Raw genomic sequence first — 8,071 nt, 5'->3', positions numbered from 1 at the left:
AAGATTAGCCTGACAGCAGCATGCAGGATTGAGTGGAATAGAATAATTTGAGTCATGGAGGTCAGCTAAAAGCATTTCAATAATCAAAATATAAAGTGGTTGGAGTCTAGAAGTGGTTGGTAGAAGTGAAAATGGAGAATCTGATAGAAGGGCCAATCTGAGAAATCTGAGAAAGACAAAACAAGACAATGACAAGAGGATATACCAAGCCCATCTCAAATTGGGTTCATTTAAAATAATAATGCAAAGCAGTGATTTTCCTCGATTAAAGCAACACTGATAAACATATCAAGATAACCTAAATTTTGCCCATTCAAAATCCTTTTTTCCCCAAATCCAGGTACTTTGAATTAAAAATGTCAATAAGACTTTGTTTGAGGTAAAAGGAACATTAGAAATTATCTAATCTAATTCACTCATTTTTCAGATGAAGGTATCGAGGCATAGAGTGGTAAAGGGAGTTGCCTCTCATCACATAAATGGTACAGTCATGATTCGAGTCTAGGTCTTCTAGTACCCTTCCCATTGGTGTTTGGGGCTAGCAGTTTCATCCGTGAACCTCATTAAATATTTAATATCTAGGCAATAGTTTGCTCACCCATTTTCAGGGATCCCCAAAGTTTTTACACAGGGGGCCAGTTCACTGTCCCTCAGACCGTTGGAGAACCAGACTATTAAAAAAAACAAACTATGAACAAATCTGTGTAGCGCTGTCGGGGATAGTGGAGGCTGCAGCACTGGCTATGATGAACCTGTCACACCTTACAGAGGCCCATCACCACCACCACTATACCAGGGAGCAGCAGACAGTGCGGAATCCCCTCCCCCCAGATCACCATGCTGATGTCTTCCATTGTGCAGCCACATAATCCTTTATGCGGCGCCTCATTCTCATTCAGTTACTCTCAGAACAAGGCACCACGCAAAGGGTTATGTCACTGGAAGTAGTCCTGTACATGAGCGACTCTGTGCTTTGTGGTGCTGCCAAATACAGTTGCTCCTCTCACTGACCATCAATGAAAAAGACCTTCCAGAAGTGCAGTGGGGGCCAGATAAATGACCTCAGGGGCCCACATGTGGTCCGCCGGCAGTAGTTTGGGGATCCCTGCATTACATCAAGCCAATTTAATCTTTAAATTATCCAATCTCCAAAATACAGATATACTTCAGAAAAACATCTCCATTGTGCTTTATCTGTTAAGCAATTTCTGAACCAACAAAACAGAATATCTAGTCAGAGTCCCTGTTCATATTTCTAATTATGTGAATATTTCTGTCAACTTTGGAAGCAATCATCAAGATTCTTTTTCTTCAAAAGCCCCATCATATTCTCCCTCTAGAATAACTGATTTCAATTGGGGAAGTCCTATGAATTCTCCCAAGTCCACCAGGAATGTCAAATGTTTTATATTTATTAATGTGTAAATATTTAAGAGCCTTCTTATCCGGGAACAACCATTTCCTCCCTGACATTCTCCACCCAAGTCCATCCTTTCAAATTGGCAACAGAGAATTTTTAGATGTATTTCTTATTATAGCATTACCACAACAAGCCCAAACATCTTCCTCTTTTCCCTCTCCTGCCATTCAGACTCATAATGGAGCTCCTTATTAAATATACATGCAATCCCATGTTGCGTATAAATATGCCTCATCAAAGAATCAGGGAGACCCTACAACTTACCATCGATTGGCCATAAAGACAGCATAATATCTGAATGGTGTTCTCTTGCTTCTCCTTAAAGGAGACAACAAAGGAAAGAGCTATGCAACTTCACTAGCCAGGTTAAATGTCCTAACATGGTTCCTTTATTATATATTGATTAGGCTGCTTTATTTTATAGCTACTAAACTACAAAAACAGAAGTCACTGCTTCATGTAATCTGGAGTAAATTTACAGTCATAAGCATAGATCTTGACTTCATGGGATACTGTAGGCTTCACTTTCTTCTATGAACAAAATGCTCATCTGTTCAAGAAGTATCAATGTCTATTACCCCTAGAATAAAAAACAAATCCCTTATTTAATATCTTTCCTAGGCTGGTTTCAACCTCTCTTTCTAGTTGGATTTTATGTTATTAATCAACCTCCCCCCCTCCTATACACCCTACATTCCAGACAAACTGACTATAGTACTTGTTACTCTCCAGATATAAGATTTCATCTCCCACTGTCTGCATTTGCATTGGCTGTCCACACAGTCCTGGAAATCTACTTCTCATTTCTTTTTAGAATCTCTAACTCCTTATGAAGTATCTTTTGGGTACCACTTCTGACATGAGACTTTTCATGACCTCTCACCCATCTTTGTCCTGTTAGTATTTTTTAGTCCCCAAATTACTTCTTATTTACTTGGTGTATATTTTAGATTTATTCATCTGAGCACATATTACATTCTTCCCTCTGATAGATTTTATGCTCTCTGAGGTCAGCAATGGTTTTGTTTTTGTATCTTTAGTGTATCTTTTAGTATCTTAAAAGTATTTTTATCGTTAGATATTTTGTTCACAATAGATGCTTAATAATTGTTGAACTGACTTCAAAATTGGCTTCTCTTACTCTTTGAGATTGAAATTAAACAGTAGTTAACTTCTCTCAATAAAATCCAACAAATCTCAAAGGAAAAGGCAATGAATCTGATATTTACTACATCTTTTGTTGAAATAAAATAGTAGAAGCTTTTATGAAATCTCACAGCAGATTGTTGATATCTCCCATAACAATTATTGCAGAAGACAAAAACATGGGTGAAGGATCACAAATGCTTCATGGGAAAAACAGAAAAAAGCATTTAAAAAGTCACCATAAGGATAGGCATTAAAATAGAGGTTCAGAGAGGACAGCACATTGTTTTGTGTGTGTATTCTCTTCCCCAGAAAGTCCCCCCACCCTGACCCCTTAACCCCATTGGGCCACCAGATTGCATTGTTGTACAACACACATGGATGGGTGCCTTAAACTGGTCTGCACACACTAGGTGAAATGTATCTATTGACTTACAAGCTGGATGCATGTGTCAAAATGCAATCCTGTATTTTTGTAATAATAGCTAGCAGTCATGGCTGTAAATTATTTATGGAGACTATTCAGTGCAAACAGGTTAGTGTACACATCCTCTTCAGCCTGACTGCCCTGGTTTTAGATCACTCAGACATTCAACTCCTCAGAGATCTGCTCTTATCACTGCAAACCCTAAAAAGGTACCCAAACTGCAGACATTTCAGCAACTCAAAGCGGCCCCAGCCATTTGCTCAAGTTCCTCCTTGAGGTTCAGTGAGTAAACAGCTCCCTCCCACCCCCCCTGGCCCGAGCGATGTAAGTTAATATCAGACATGAAGGAAGATCGATCTTGGGAGCAGAGACGCGACAGTCCTTTCCCTGCTTTGTGCAGAAACATGGAAGAAGGACACAGCAAAGGCCACCGGTGATCTTAACACGAACTGACATTTCACTAATGCCATGTTTCTGAAGCTGGGAGAAAGGCAGCTAGCCAGTGAAGACTTGTGCTTCTCCTTAGATAAGTCTGGTGCCCTATTCTGGCGCAGAGCACCTTCTGCCCGGAACTCTTCCAGCTGGGGACCTTATCGGTACCTTTTTAGGAATCCGTTGGAAGCAGGTAGACCTCTCTGCAGTGTCACAGAGGTGGCAGGAAAGGTTAGCGTATCGTTTACATTTTAAGAATTAAATCTGTGGGAGGGTGGAATCTCTGAATATTTTAAGAAAGCTCTTTTGCTTCCCCATCCAACATCCATCTAATGAGATGTGGGCTTTAGAGGTTCTGCATCTGATAACTATCAATTTCATTTTCCTTTCATTGTCCTTCGAGATGAAAAGACAATGGAGGCTTTTAACCACTTATTATGGGAGAGCTCTTTTGTTTTGACTGATCACAGCTGTTATTTGGAGTGTTAAACAGGCCCTGGGTCAAGCTATTGTTCACCAATTTATAAACAGAATAAAAGAAACAGGGATAGATAACTTCTGGCACAAACACTAACAACATGATGAACTCTGTAGAGAGAACACATTGGAAGGTACAAGGAATCTGAGTTCTAGTTCCAGTTTTCTTAATGCTCACCAGATCAGTTTCTTCATTTCAAGAAAATGGGAGATTCCTGTCACACATCACCTTACCAGGCATAGTGAACCAGAGGTAATACAAATGGATGCTCCTCCAACATGCATTCTCAAAAGTAAGAGCTTAAATCTACTTGTGTGTCAACAACAAACACATTACATACAGAATTTCCAATAGCCTCAACTCTTATCCCACATTTTATAATTGATGCAAGTGAGGCTTACAATTTTAGTGACGCCCATGGTCATGCAACTAGGAAGCAGTCAGAACATGAACTAGGTTGTCTTATTCTGGGTCCAGCATTCTGCCATATGAACCCAGTGCTAGAATGGACCTCAGATATATCTGTTCTAGACCAAGCACTTTTATTGATGAAGAAACGGAGGCCAAAAGAAGTTAAATGAGTTGACCAATGTTAGGAAAGTAGTACACATCAGAGGAAGAATATGAACCCAGATCATCTGACTTCAGAACCAGAATGCTTTCTACTGACCTGTCTAACTATTTCCACTCTGAATAGAAGCAAAATTTCTCCTGATCATTAGAATGTCTATATTGCTGTAGTTTGACACTGAAGCTGTCTCCCCAAATGGTCCATGTTTCTTTTATATTCCAAGATGATCTCTTTCTCTTCTATGCTCTCATTTACCTTTGTATTTTTATGATGGTATTTATCCCATTTTACAACATAACACAGTTATTCAGGTGTAATTTTTACTAGTTTATAAACTTTAGTAGTTCATAATCCCTAGAGGTGAGAAACTATGTCTTATTTATAGGATAATAGCAGCATAGGATAGATTTAAATCTGGAAGGAGAATTAGAAGTCATCAAGTACAACTTTCTCATTTTACAGATTAGGAACTGGAGGTTCATAGAGATAAAGAGACTCATCCAAGGTCACATAAGTAGGACATACAGAGACAAGATTCAAATGTATTTCTCTGACTCCAGCTCCAGAACTTTTCCCATAGCATCATGAATTTTTCTGTTTTCCATATATAACAGCATAGTCTATGCTGCACAAATAGTAGAAACAAAGTAAATATTTATTGAATGATAAAGAAAAAAATCAGAGGGTTTAAAAATTTTGGTTTCCCCTCTTTCATGAAGCCTTTGCTTACTACTTCAGCCCACACTAATCTCTGCCATTTCTAAAGTCCCATAGCACATATAATCAGTACCACACAATGGAGCACTTAAATATGAGAGCTAATTTTTCTCTAATTGTTCCATGTGGGTTACTCCTCTTTCTCTACTCTTTGAGGGCAGAGAACAACTATGACTTGCACTCTTCTAAACCACCTTTTTCAATGCCAAGTATGTCATAAGTTCTAAAAAACAATTCTCTCATGATTTGAGTTGCTGATTATAGAATGCAGAAGGTATGTATTTGGGGAAGTTAGAAGAGGATAATAGGAATTGCACTCTGAGTCTAGATCATTTTGTTTCTTGAAGTAAAAGAAAAACAGTTTTAGATGACTACATACTTGAAAATCAACCTATAACCTTATCATTTAAATAGCAAATTGTTAATATTTCATCTGGATAAAACATGAAATGTTTTTGTGTTTGAGGATTACCTTTTTGGGTGCAAAAATGATGTTTATTTCCTATGGTAGGATACAACTAGCACGCAGTTCATAAAGATTTGTTTTCCATAATGCAAGAAAATCTAATATATAGATAATTTCTAGCATGTACTGTCACTTTTTTCTTCTCTTCCATGATCAAAAAAAATTACAGGCTTCTGTAATTTATCATCGATAAATATACACATTCTTTACTATGTCCCTAGAAAAGCCTCATTAGTACCAGAGCATCTTTATTCTTTCCTAAAATTTTCATTCTTATCTTTTAGGAAACATAATCACTCTGAGAATGTCAGAAAATCAGTCTTTGACATACAAGCCTCCACCCCCCCCACCTCAAATAAAATGGTTGTCATCACTCCTAGAGGGAAAGTCCCTTCACAGCATCACAAGACCGAAGAAAACCTATTAAAAAGACCCCAAGTGGATGGAATGGCATAATGTTGGCACAGTTAAGACTATGCACCTGGTGACTCTCAAGTTGGTGGCCATTAAAATGAGTTTTTAGCTGGATTACACTTGGGCTTGTGAAAATTATTTTCATGCCTGAGGAAAGGGAAGTTTTGGGGCAACGAGAATCAAACAGAGCTGATCAAAGACGAAATGTCCATCTGAAGAGGTTCTAGGTGAGTAAGCTCACAGAGATTCATGCACAGACTAAGTTTTATGGTCAATACCTCAGGCAGATATGGAAATGCAAACATGTTAGTTTTATTTGTGAACAGGGATCCCTGCATCCAATCATAATCAAAATTTAATCTTGAATGAATGGGGAGAAGTAACAGCAGGGCAACTTATCTCTTCAGTCTACAGATAGTTTATATTAACAAACAATTGGTGCTACATCCAATTATGCAAAGTTTTTCCATGTAATGTTTATATGGCAGAAGAACTCCATATGTTTCCTGTGTGCCTGGCCAATAATTCCATCCTATTAGAAGTCACAGCCCTGGAGAGTCCAGCCTGTTGTGATGAAGCCATGTTGTTTTTTCCACTCTTCTAGGAACTGAGCTCAGAAAAGTTATCTGAGCTGGTTGTTGGAAAATGAATTGGATACATTGTTGCTATGGTGATTCATCTGGAAATATTCCAACAGCTGTGCAATAATGGAAAGACCGCTGGGCATGGAGTAAGAAGATTTGGGTTCAAATTTCAATTCTATCATTATTATGAGAAACAGGTGAGATAAGTACATAAAATGCTTATCATTATAAAGTGCCATAAATATATACTTTCTTATTAGTTTTCCATAGAATGAAACATAGGTCAGGTTTGCTTTGGGATAATAACAATGTGAATAAGGATTCAGATTGGTCAAACCACACTTGGACTATCATCTTCAGGCATGAATGCCATATTTTTAATAATTTTAAAATTAAAAATCCCCTACTTTCTGTCTTGGAATCAATACTGTGTATGGGTTCCAAGGCAGAAAAGCAATAAGGATTTGGCAAAGCGGGGAGGGGTGGGGAGGGAGCAGGTTAAGTGATTTGGGCAGGGTCTTGCAGCTAAGAAGTGTCTGGGGCCAAATTTGAACTCAAGACTTCCCACTGAAACACCTTGCTCCTTTGAAGTGCCATACTTTAGGAATTAAATTGATAAGCTGTAGGGTATTCAGAGAAGGGCATCCTGGACAGTGATGGACCTAGTTTATATTCATCCTGAAAAAAACAAACCTTCATTTGATTACATTATTATCTTTCTATGTCTCTCCTTCCTTTCATATTCAAAAGTCATTTGTACTCTTTGCCTCCAGTTATCTATCACTCCTGGATTGAAATATTATTATTCAACTGAAACTTTTCTTACCAATGATCTCTTAGTTGCTAATTTCATTGTCTTTTTTCTCAGTTTTCATCTTTGCCTTCTCTGTAATATTGAGAAAATGGTGACCACACCCTTGCCCTAGACACTCTTTCCCTCTGAGTTTTCATGACAAAGCTTTCTCTTGGGTGTCTTCCTACCTGTTAAGTCACTCCTCTTCACCTTCATTGGATCATCACTCATTTCCACTCCTTAACTGCAGGTGTTTTCCAAAGGCTCTGACCTGGCCCCTCCCAGCCAAGGAAGTATTATTTCGTATAGATGACTCTCAGATCTATATATTGAGAACTGATCTTTCTTCTGAGTGTTAATCCCACATCAAAGAGAGATGAGTTGAAGTTGTGAAGTGGTAAATTTAGTTTAGACATAAAAATTACTTCCTAGCCATTGGAATTCTCCACAGGGGAATGGGCTGCCCAATGGAGTAGCCTTTCTTCTTACTTTGGCCAAGCATTCTTAAGTTACAAATAGATGGTAGAATAGATAAAGTACTGGGCTTAGAATTGGAAGACTTCAATTCAAATCCAGCCTCAAACACTAAATAGCTAGGTGATTTTGGGCAAGTAACTTAATCT

The sequence above is a fragment of the Monodelphis domestica genome, chromosome 8, assembly GCF_027887165.1.
Source record: "Monodelphis domestica isolate mMonDom1 chromosome 8, mMonDom1.pri, whole genome shotgun sequence".
Lineage (NCBI taxonomy): Eukaryota > Metazoa > Chordata > Mammalia > Didelphimorphia > Didelphidae > Monodelphis > Monodelphis domestica.
The sequence above is the reverse complement of the archived record's forward strand: the minus strand, read 5'-3'. Positions refer to the sequence as shown.